We start from the raw sequence: 12,886 nt of genomic DNA, 5'->3' as shown, positions 1-12,886 counted from the left end.
TGTGCATTTTGGGCCTTGATATTTTTGGCACACTTTTATCTTCTGTTACTCTTTTTCTTATTGTTCTGTAGAAAAGTTCTGTCTACTCAGATGAGATAGGTAACCTATGCAGTGTAAGAAGTTTGTTTCTCAGATTTTAATATATGTGCTTAATTTTAAGAATTGAAATCCCACTTGTTTCTCTTTTGTTACTAATTTTATTAGTTATTAAATCTAGTGGAGCCTTTCTTGATTTAGGTTTACTGGTCCAGCCAGAAATGGTTTCTTTTCACAGTAATGAAACATTTATGGATGGTACAACAGTATTTTGCTTACAGCTTCATACTCATGATGGACATTTTGTATTTCTACATAATCAACTATTGACCAGTTCTGCAGTGAAACTCATAATATGGTTATATACCATTATTTTTCTCCTACTCACCTTGTATTGCTTCTCATCGTCACTTGTTGCATACAAAAGAACAAAATGAAAAATTACCTTTGAAATACGCATTAGGCTAATTTCAGGCCACAGATAATAAATGCATTAATCATAATTTCTGGCTTACGACATGGTGCTGCTGCAGGGCTGATCTAAGTTTGTTTTGGAGGCTTTCATACTGCATTTTAATAATACAAGATGTTTGGATTTATTTTAAGTTTTCATTCTTAATCCTGAGTTTCCTGGGGGTTTTAGAATGTTTACTTTTAGGATAATTTATGCTTTATACAATATGCCATTATGCTTTATACCTTAAGTAACTGATACTCCTTTTCAGCCTTAGCTCTGCCTTGATGTGGGTTTTGTTTTTGTTTTGGTCTGGAAATTTTAATAGCTATTACTCATTTAGGCCTTTTCATCCCAACAGATTCCAATGCATTTGAAGTTAAGATGCAAGTTATACAATGAAAATTTGTAATTCAGCAGGGAAATGCAAATACCCTGAAGCAGAAGTTCATCAAGAGTTTTAAAGCAGCAGCATCCAACTGTAGGAAAAATATGTTTAATTGTAGCTAGTAAATTTGAGATAATTATCAGATGTGCAGTTTGATAGAAGAACAGTTTCATTTTCTTTCAGCATGATAGTGGCGGTGAGGAGGAGTCAGGAGAAGAAAGCTGTGGTATTTTAATAGTCAAAGCTATTTATTTTCTTGGAAGTTGCACCAGTAGACTTCTGTACAAACAAGCACAGTACGTAAGTGCACAGCAGTTTCTTTTAAGTTCAAGGAAGACACAGCAAGTGTACCTGGCCAGTTACTCTTCTTACTTAATTTTCTTTCACAGGTGTTTGAGACTTTAAATTTAGCACACAGCCATTTTCCCAGTCAATGTGTGTTTATGCAAAGAAGTACCCTGCTTTTGTGAGATAGGTTATATTTCCTAATAGGTATTTCCATTGCTACTTCGTAGAATTCTCTTTGCATAACATGATCCAAAAGTTTTGCACATCTTGTATCTACCTAAAATATAAAGTAACAGTTTGATCTTGTATTAGTCTATGACTATTTAAACTGTCCTTGTTTGTGATAGCAGTGAACTGAACGTTTTTTGCCTGTAGGCTCACACCCAATGTTTTGTAGTCACAGATGGCTTATTTAAAAATACCAAGTTGTTTTATAAACTATTGTGATATGAATGGTGATGTTTTAATGCTCATGTGAAGAGTTGTCCATTGAGTTGCATGTCTTGTTACTTGCTGAGCATACGGTGTTCTAACTCCGTTTGAAATTATACGTGTAGTGGGGCTGTACCTGTGGCCTGCCCAGGATCCTTTCTGCATTGTTCAGGAACCAGAATAATGGGGCCTTTGTCTGTGATCAGCCATTTTTAATGCTAGTGTTATTCCGAATTCTGAGATCAGAATTCCGTGCATCGAAGATCATTACCACAAAGGAGTCATCCCCATCTACACACACAAACAAGTGTACCCTGAACAATGGAGATTAACGGATAGATGCCTTAATTCTACCAAGCAGTTGTGAGACTTCAAAAATATTAGTAATAAGGGTATTCTTGAGCACAATACATGTTGTGTACTAACAAATACATCAATTTATTCTTCCCCATTTGCGCCCACTTTTTATTTAGAAATTAGTTTATGCAAATGAGTGCCAAATATCAGTAATGCAGGAAGTACTAAAGCACGTACACATGGTAAGATTTTTTGAGACAAGCATGCATTCCAAAATACTGAGTGCCTTTTACATTCCAATAAATAAAAATCTTAATGAACCCAAATAATTTCTTCATCTAACAATATTTGTCAACATATTAAAATTGCAGAATGCTGAAAATGCTGAATTGTGTTTGAACTTCCCCCTATCTTGTTTGGTTTTCTTTTTTGAAGCATACCTGTATGCTCACCTTTCTCATGTATGCAAATTGCATTTTTCAATAATTTATACATACTAATATCACCAAAATCCAAAGAAATACGTGCATATTTGTGACAATCAAATATGAAGGAGTAAGGTGTAATTCCTGATAGAGTACTGGTTTGCCTTATTGTGAACGGGCTCAAAGAAGAGCCATTCAGATTTATTCTGTGGGTACCAGGACAAAGATGCTTCATTATTCTATCAGATTTGATTCTCCTGTGAAATTCCCTTCAAATGTTTGGTAAGGAATGGACTGACAGCTCCTGTAAGTTAATTTTAGTGCCTGAAGATTGTATGGTTAGACTTCTGTTGCAACACGAACAAGAAAAAAAGATATAATGTTTCTTGCATTTTTCATTTTTAAATTTACTGCATGGAGGAATGCAGCTGTGAGAGAGTGGCTTCTATTTCTGTTTCCCTGTTGTCCTGTCCTCCAGCCTACATAAAATGCAAGCAGGCAACAGAAGGTGAGGGGGTGTGGGAAGTACCCTGCTGATGGACCATCTCTAAAAGCAGCTGTAGGAGTGCTGCTGAGGGAGAGCACCTGAACCTGGCCACGTTTTTACCTGTTTTGAATGGATCTAGTAGCTTTCTAGAGTAGTTCTAATAGCATGGCAGGGGGTGATTACCAGTTCTGTTTAAAAACCTCCACCTTTATGTTTATTAGCTTTCACCATATCGTCACCTCAGCCTTCTCTCTCAATTAGGAAGTTTCAGCTTTTTCATGTTGCTATAAAGCTGCCACTTTACCCAATTGATAATTTCAGTTGCCCTCCATACATCCCACATCCTACTTTGGTCTTGACGCACAGAGCCCAGACCTGCACTGTACTCAAGATTTGGGTGCACCAAAGTTTTAGAGAGAGGCAAAATAGTTCCCCCTCATTCCCTTGTCTCCCTTGTAAAAAGCTAATTAGGTGATCAGTGTATTAGGATAAGTTCTTTTCTAAATATGTCTGCATCCAGCAGCTCCCATTCGTACCCTGAAGCACACAGATTTTCAAAACCTCAGCACTTAGTCTGAGGGAAAATGGGAGTTAGTAAATGTTAAGTGTTTGCCTAGATCTCTTAGACTGGATATCTACTGGAGACTGAGCCTTTCTGAAGGATTATGCTACATGGGAATTTAAAATAATAAAGTCAGTACAGTGAAGAAAGACAACTTTTAGAAAATGTGTCAGTCCCAAAAACTCTGGCACCATTAGCCAAAGGTATCTGTGTTTTGTCACAAACTCTGTAATCTTTACTCATACAAACCTCACTAAAGTCAAGAAATATTTTTGCTTCAGAAAAAGCTAATAAAAAGGCTGACCTTAAGCTTTTGCTTTTGAGCAGCATCCCAAGTTCGTCAGTTGTTCCTTACCTCACATTCATGCCAAGTCAGAAGAAATATTCCTTAAGCTTTTCATAAATTATCTTTCATTCTAGTACTGGAATAACAGGCAACTGTGACCTGGTTACAAGAGCTCTGTTCACCATCTATCTTCAGTATTCCTTGAAAAACTCACCTCAAAAAGTCCCTGTTCAGACCCTATTTGACAAGGGACTCTCTCATTTTCTGTGCTTTTGGTGGCAGTGTGTGCACATGTGCTCAGATTAAATAGAATGAGCTCTTTTAAACTTGATATTTAGTAGATGAAGCATAATGTTCTTGCATTTCTATCACTTGTGCCTTTATAAAGTTTTGACTGCAGCTGGTTTTGGGTATTTTGATTTTACCTTAACTTGTCCAGTGTTTCATGAAACTTCAGTGTGGCAGATACAGTTGCTTTAGAAAGTATAGGGTTGCTATGAACTTGGGTACAGGATCACAACATAATACATTGCCCCAAGGCATGCAGTGTTTCTATAGTAGGCCTCCATTTATTATGAACTGTAATGCCAGTTGATTATTTAATGTTGATGATGAAAAATGGAAGAATCCAAGCTGTAAAGCTAGTTGCTGACATGTTACTATTTTGTTTATAGGTTAAAAATATAGTAAATTTAATTAAGCATTACTCACCTTACTTATTTTCTCCCTTTTGTTAAATTTTGGATTTTTTTTTTTTTTTAAATTTTAGGTCAGTGTTTTAAAGTAAGCTTAGTATGTTACTTTCTCCTTGATAAATATGCTATTTATTTTATCTATTTTTATGGCTGTGCCCCAAAACTTGGACTCTCATTATATCACTAAAATTTCTTCACTGAGCGGGGTCAAGCACTGGAACAGGCTTCCCAGGGAAGGGGTTAAGTCACCATCACTGGAGGTATTTAAAAGACATATCTATGTGGCACTTAGGAACATGGTTTAGTTGTGGACTTGGCAGTGCTAAGGCAATGGTTAGACTTGATGATCTTTCCAGCCTTATTGATACTATGGTTCTATTATATTTAAAGTATTTATTGAAATCCCAATATAAAGTATTTTGTATATGATACTGTAAACTAGGTTAAGATAAAATGATAAAAACAAATACTTTAAAAAGTAAAAAAACAGAAAAAATGTAAATACTACAGAGCTGAGCTAGCATCATTTTAGGGTGCAAGTCTCTAAGAGATGAAAATTATTAAAATATGGGGTGATAAAATATAAGATTAATTGCATGCACACAGAACTTTTTTCATGTGTCAAGTCTTGAAGAACTGACATCAGAGAGTATCCAGTTAGTTGAAAGATTTTTCTGGAGTTAAAAATAATTATGCTAAACCTTTAAGGAATTAATGAAGTATCTTGTTCCTCAGGGTGTATTTTTATGAGCTGTAGTTTTACTTTTCAGAGCCTCAGAATAATATCCACAAGGAAATATGTAATTTAAGAAAGTTAATTTTGACCCTCAGATTAAACCTCTAACATATGAAATATTTGCTGTGATGTTTGGTTTGTTTTTAATTATGAAAAAATGCTTCATACAGGACTTTCTGAAAACTGCAGTATTCTAGGAAGTAGCATGGTCCAGTGGATAGGTCACAGGACTGCATCTCAGGAGAATGGGGTTTTTTTCCTGGCTTTTCAAAAACCAGGAGTGCATTAACTTTAGCAAGGCATTTTTGCCAGAGCTAGTGTCTATTTCCCTCTATGAAATAAGAAGATTGATCATTAGTCTTTTAAAAACAGATGATAAAGCATATGTAAGTATTATTGGGTTTATGCACTAAAGGTCATCACTACATCTCTAGTTTGTCAGACATTACCACCTTAAATAACAATTTGTAATACTGCTGTCAGCAAAGAATGTTTACTCTGTTTTGCATAGTTTGTCTCTTTAGATCATCACAGATAGGAAATGGCTAACCCCTTTGAGGGGATTATAAATGTATTACGTATTATTTTCAGAACTCTTCATTTTCAACAGAAACATGTATTCAACTCCTATGTAAATTTGTCCATCATTTCCTGTGTGAATTTCTGTTTTCTCTAGCCCAGATTACCTTAGGGCTTATGTGCAACTGCAGTGGCATTACTTTATTATAAAAGGAAATTAATTTATGTGCCTACATCTAATGGCATGCAATCTTTAGTAATTACAACCATCTGAACTTTCTTCTCCACATGAAGTTGCATTCACATAATTTGAAGTTAGAATTAACCTTCTATTTTAAATCTAAGGGAGGCATTTTCAGTCTGAGTTCTTCAAAGCTGGAGATCTAACTAGAGAAAATGGCAGATACTGTTTCAACTTAAACTAAGATGTATGTATCCTGTATGGTGATACAAGCTCCAAACTAGCTCCTCATTATTCCAAATCTGTGTAGAAGTTCTTCCTTTTCCACTTTAAAAATTCTTCCTAGGACATCTAGGTAAAGCTCTATGAGTAGCAAAAATGGTTTAACACAAATATTTATGTAAATCATCAGCTGCGGACAAATAACATGTTAATAACATCTTACAGCTATTTAGAATAAAGAATGACTGTGTGAGTACTCAGAAATCTATACAATGTTTGACAAAAAAATGCTGAGATACCAGTGCATCCTTGGACTGCTTCTGAACCATAGCAGCATATCATAATTTTTACTTTCTATTCTTAATTCATCTGTCAAACTTCATTACAAGATTTCCCAAGCTGTTATATCCTCTATGGTGAAAACTTAAGAGTTTTGAATTATTTCTTATCACTCATCTTTGGAGACAGGATTTTGCATTTCCCAAATCTACACTGTCATTTCTGCTGGAGGTAAGATACAATCTTCATTTAAAAAAACAAACAAACAAACATCAACTCTATAAAGATAAAATGTTTGTCCTAACAAACAGTTTTCTAGTAACTTCACTTTCTTTTCCAGGCTCCAGCAGATTTTAATACTGCAGGTCTGATATGTGACTTCATTGTCTTTGTTGACTGAGGTGCTCCATTCCCAGTTGCTTAATTGTTCTGATCATGCAAGTGTGTAGTGCAGATGATTTGAAGAGGTCTGTCCATGTCAGTGTGAGGAAATCAGCTGTAGTAGTACGTTGCATAAATAGAAGCAGCTCTCTAAAGCTTCAATTTACTTGTTTTAAGTCATGAGTTTTGCTTGCCTCACCCTGCATACTGGTTGGGCTGCACAAAACAGACTTGAGAAACTTAACACTTGTGAAGTTATAGTAATTGTAACCAGGCAATCATGGTTAAATAGGATAAAAACTTTTATTTTATTTGAAGTCCTAGAAGGACCAAATGAAACAAATACAGATCTTAACTTTAGACTGAACTTTCTCTATAGAAAGGCATTCTCTTTAAAGGTAGATGAACTTTATGTTTGGTTGTTGTGTTTTGGGATTTTTTAACTATAGTAATTTCAACGAATTTGTATACTCCTCATAAACGTTAAAGCCTTTCATTTATCTCTGAAATCCTTTGATGAAGTTGTCCAGCACCAGGTTTTGCTTCAAATAGGAAAAAAGATGTGAAGATCTCTTGTCTGTGCTGCTACAGAAAATGAGCCAAAGAATTGAACTGTGGGCTTTGTCAGTGCTGTATGTTCTTTTGAATGCAATGCTTCTCTACTAAAGAATTTTTTTTCTTCTAACATGGTTTGTTAGCTTTCTAAAAGGAGATCTAAGGATGTGAATTAATGTTGCAGAAGGCAGGCAACATGAAATGCAGACTTTTCTCCTGTTCTGAACTTACAGCAAACCTTTGCAGAGGGCTCAGTATTGTTGCTAAATAAATGTAGAACCACTGTTCTGTGCATGGAAAATAGGGAAAGCAGGGTGTAAGTGTTCTTGGCGTTAGGAAAAAGATATTGTGGTCAATGACATCTTGCATGTAAGTAAAACAAGAAAGTAACCTATCCCCTGTAATGAAATTTAAATGATTTCAAGCCAAAAGAGTACAAAATCCCATTCTTTCCTCCACACCTTTCTTAGGATATGGGAACAAAACGCTCTGTGTTCTTGTTGGTATGAGATGGGAGTTTGAGATGGTGGCTTCAGGTCTGCAGTCAGTAGTGTTCAAACACATGAAGTGTGCATAGGAGGATGATAACACTGCTAATTCTCCATTTTTATAGATACTTGTATCATTTTGTCACTTAGAGGTCTGAATTCGATGATTCTTAACATCTCTTGATCCAAAATGAATTTGTACCCAGCACAAATTTAGCAGCCGAAGTCTTGAGCATCAATATTAAACTTCTTGTTTTATGGTAGACTTCTTTGTCTAAAAATAGTGTGCTAGCTAAGGAACAGAAGATGCAGCAGCCAAGCATTCATGAAACATTCCTGACTTTATTCCTTTTATTAGTGTTATGGCTGAATGGGCTTTACATAGCCATAGATATCAGTACTGGGACCAGTCAGTTTAACATCTTTATTGGTGACCTGGATAGTAGGATCGAGTGTACCCTCCACAAGTTTACTGACAACACCAACTGTGTGGTGTGGTCAACATACTGGATGGGAGAGATATCATCCAGAGGGACTTTGACAGGCTTGAGTGGTGGGCCCATGCAAACTTCCTGAAGTTCAATAAGGCCAAGTGCAAGGTCCTGCACCCAGGCCAGGGCAATCCAAAGCACAAGTACGGGCTGGGCTGAGAAAGGACAAGAAGCCTGACATGTCTCAGCAGCGTGCACTCACAGCCCAGAAAGCTCAACTGTGTCCTGGGCTGCGTCAAAATAAGTGTAGCCAGAAGGTCCAGGGATGTGATTCTGCCCCTCTACTCGACTCTCGTGAGATCCCCACCTGGAGTACTGGTGTCCAGGTCTGGGGCCCCTAACACAAGAAAGGCATGGACCTGTTAGAATGAGTCCAGAGGAGGGCCACTAAGTTGATTACAGGGCTGGAGCATGTCTCCTATAAAGTCAGGCTGAGAGAGCTGGCGCTGTTGAGCCTAGAGAGCCTCCAGGGAGACCTTACAGCAGCCTCCCACTACCTAAACTGGCCTACAAGAAGACTTTTTACAAGGGCACGTTGTGATAGGACAAGGAGGAATGGCTTTAAGCTGTGAAAGGGTAGGTTTAGATTAGCCATTAGGAAGAAATTCTTCCTTGTGAGGGTGGTGAGGCACTGGAATAGGTTGCCCAGAGAAGTTACAGGTGCTTCATCCCTGGAAGTGTTCAAGGCCGGATTGGATGGTGCATTAACCTGGTCTACTGGAAGGTGTCCCTGCCCATGGAAGGGGAGTTGGAAGGAGATGATCTTTAAATGGATCTTTAAAGTCCCTTCAATGAAACCATTCTAGGATTCTACAATTCTGTGATGATTTCTCAAATATCGAAACCACCACCACAGCCCCAAGAGCACAACAAGGGCTACAGCCCAGGTCTGCCACTGCAGCATGGCAGTGAAGAGCAGATGTCTCTGGGCCATGTCATTCTGCTCCAGTTCCTGCAGTAGCCGAGCCATCTCCCGTCTCAGCATTCCCGCACGCTGCCGCATGCGCTCACATGTGGCCTCATCCAGCTCCATATTGACCATCTGCAGGTGCTGGATGATGATGTTTCGCACCACACTAAAGAACACTCGGGCAGCCATGGCCTGGAGGAGGAGGGAGAGAAGGGGTCAAGTGGGTCTGGGAAGGAGCAGGGAGCAGGTATGGGAGCTGCACAGAGTTGGGAGCAGGTAGGAGAAGGGGTGGTGCTGCTGGCAGGGGGCTGGGCTCTTGATGCAGGGTGAGAATCCACGTTTCTGTCCCAGCTCTCACCCAGCCCAGCCTCCCCTCATGTGCTTACCTCTGGCCCAGACCCTGAAAACCAGTCCCACTATGACTCATCCCCTACGATGTCATAGGGCCAAAGCCCATCACAGACACTCCCAGCCACGCCCTGGCTCTGCAGCTCACAGCTGACCCTGGCAACCAGAGCCTTGATAGCCTCAAGGGACAGACCCACCCAGCAGGACAGGTAATAGGGGATAATATAGGTATTATAGGAAACAGGTAATATAGGATGCAGGGGTGGCTTCTTCATACTAGGTGAGAAGCTGCCAGAAATTCCCTCCATGTCTGAGAAAGCCAATGCCAGCCAGCTCCAAGACAGACAAGACGGACCCACCACTGGCCAAGGCCAAGCCCATCAGTGATGGCAGTAGCACCTCCCAATAACATATTTAAGAAGAAGGGGGAAAATAAACTCATGCAACACCAGCAGCCAGGAGGAGATAGAAGTGAGAATATGGGAGAGAAACAACTCCGCAGATGCCCGGGCCAGAGAAGGAGGAGGAGGAGCAGGAGGAGGAGGGGCTCCAGGCACCAGGCAGAGATTCCCCTGCAGTCTATAGTGAAGACCATGGTGAGGCAGGATGTGCCCCTGCAACCCATAGAAGTCCATGGTGGAGCAGGTAGACACCTGCAGCCCTTGGGTGTGCCTGAAGGAGGCTTTGACTCTGTGGGAAGCCCATGCTGGAACAGGCAAGAGTGTGAAAAGTCTTCCCCTAAGCAGGAAGGAGTGACACTTCCCACAATCCCCATTCCCCTCTTTGCTCTGCTCCAAGTTTTTGAGAATCTTATATTTGCTACCTTTGAAAAAGTAAAACCCAAATTGAAATTAATTGGAACAAGTTATTTCAGACATATTTCACATAATAAAACATGTTTGCTTGTAACATTTTGTGTCATTTTTCCTGTAAGAGAAATAAAAGTCCTAATCTTGGTTTCATTTTAAGCAATCACCCTGAGCCTTCTCCAGACTGGACAGACCCAGCTCTCTCAACTACTCCTTAAAAGAGATATACTCCAGTCCCTTCATCATCTTAACAACCTTAGCTGGTCTCTCTCTGGTATGTCCATGTCTCTCTTGTACTGAAGAGCCCAGAGGTGGACACCAGCACTCCAGGTGTGGCCTCACCAGCACTGAATACAAAGGGTAGGATCTCCTTCCCCAACTGGCAATATTCCTCTAATGCAGCTCAGGATACCATTTGCTTTCTTTGCTGCTACACTGGTGGCTCATGTTCAGTTTGGTGTCCCAGGACCTCCATGTCATTTTCTGCCAAGCTGCTTTCCAGCTGTTCTATGCTGGTGCCTGTGGCTGTTCCTCCCCATGGGCCAGGTTTTGCAATTTCCCTTGGTGAACTTTTTTGGGCTCCCCTTGGCTCATGTCTCCAGCCTGCTGAAGTCCTTCGCCATGGCAGCACGACCCACTGGAGTATCAGCCACTCCTCCCACTTCTGCTTCATCAGGAACTAATTAGTTGGCTTTTATAAAGGCACTAAAAAGTTTTATATAATTAATTAAACAAACCAAAACAAAACCAACAACCAACCAACAACAAATTGGAATAATGTTTCACCATAAAAAAAAATTATTAAGTATTTGCTAACATGGGGGTTTTTTATTAGTTTGCTGTTACATACAGTATCCACTCCATTTATAAAACTATTAACTTTTCCAATTCAAGCATGAGGGAAAGGAACTGGTAGTCCATGCTCACAAAAAAAGCCTGGCATGCAGGAAGAAGGGGCAACATCAAGCAGAAAAACTGCTGGTTAACAAGATTTAAAAACACACAGCCTTATTAAGACATTAATAAGGCAAAGAGCTCTTTGTAGGGGTGGGCAGTGAGGGGGATATTGTTCAAAGTCCATTTGCATTAGAATAGTCTCGACAATGTAGAGGCCTTGTCAAGCCTCTAAGGGGGGAATGATGCCTTAGGTTTTAACTTTAATATTTTTCAAATCCTTTACTGCCTAGTGTGTAACTCTGAAGTTTCCTGTTGCCTGTTAGCTGCTGTTCTCTCATGCTGGTTAGGCATAACAAACCTCTCTAGGTTTTGTGAGAAACTACTCACTCATTTGAAGTTTCAATTGTTTATTAACTGACAATAGGGGACAAATGATAATAATCATCCAACCAAAGCAGAGGGCACAGCCCTAGGTACTCGACTGCAGCCAGAGCACAGCCAGATGCACACCCTGCAGCTAAAGGATGCAGTTTTTATACCCCAGGGGGATTAGCTCTGCCTCCGCCCTGGCTCCGCCTTCTTATGATGTTTTCATTGGCTCATTGTCTACAGGGTCTTCTTATTGGCTCGTCGTTTGTGCAATAGGAGTTCCCCATTTACTCCTTTATGTTAAGTAGGTTAACACCCACACCCCCTTTTAGAACAAGATTACATCATCCATTTCTAGAACTTTACAATCAACCAATTACATTAATGACAATCCCAACAATAAACTTATCAACAATGAACCCATTTTCATAAAACTCTCATTAACCATTTACGAAAGCCAACCTTACTAATTGCATTTATAACAGTTTCCACCTCAAGGACACCAGGCCCCAAAATGTGTAAGCTAAGGCCTCTGAGAGAGGGGCAAACTTCGAGTAATTACATCAAGAAGTGAAGTTATAATTGGACAATTAACCCTGATACGCAAATGAACCAAACTCATAAAAGTGTGAAGAACTTTTGACCCAGGGTCCATCTTGGGTGTAGCCTTTGGCCTGCCCAGGGTGCACCTTTGAAGGCCCTTCAAATGAGTACCTACCTTTATTCCCTTATTCTTGTCCAGTCTCTGGTTTTAGGTGGCCACCTCAGGCATCAGCAGGTTTCAAAGGTTTCTTCTGGGACAAATTAGAGAGTTGGGCAATCACCAAAAGTAAAGTTCTGGATTCTGCCCCTGGGATGGGGCTACTCTGGATGTATGGACAGACTGGGAATGAAAGGCTGGAAAGCAAGGCCACAGAAAGGGCCCTGGGGATCCTGGTCGACAGAAAGCTGAATATGAGTCAGCAGTGCCCTGGCAGCCAGGAGGGCCACCTGCATCCTGGGGTGCATCAGGCACAGCATTGCAAGCCAAGCAAGGGCTGTCCCGCTCTGCTCTGCAGAGTACTTGAGTACTGTTCTCCACAAAAATCATATTACCTGGTGTGCAACAAGCCAATAATTACACTCTTGAGAGAGACATTGATTATTTATTCCAAAATTATGCAAGCCTGGGTGTCTGGTGGAATTCCACCAATCAAGCATGCAAACTACCAAAACTTTTTACTATTTATACATTTTAGCAAACAAAGGAATTAGTGTTCATTGGCTATAAGTTACATAGTTTTCTTAGGACTTCCTATTCTACTATTGGTTAACAATTTTCTTGCTTCTTATGCTAATTAGTCCACATGTC

Source organism: Corvus kubaryi, unplaced genomic scaffold (genome assembly GCF_017639235.1).
Source record: "Corvus kubaryi isolate FWS band 111438036 unplaced genomic scaffold, C.kubaryi_AGA036_p1.0 37385, whole genome shotgun sequence".
NCBI lineage: Eukaryota > Metazoa > Chordata > Aves > Passeriformes > Corvidae > Corvus > Corvus kubaryi.
The sequence above is the reverse complement of the archived record's forward strand: the minus strand, read 5'-3'. Positions refer to the sequence as shown.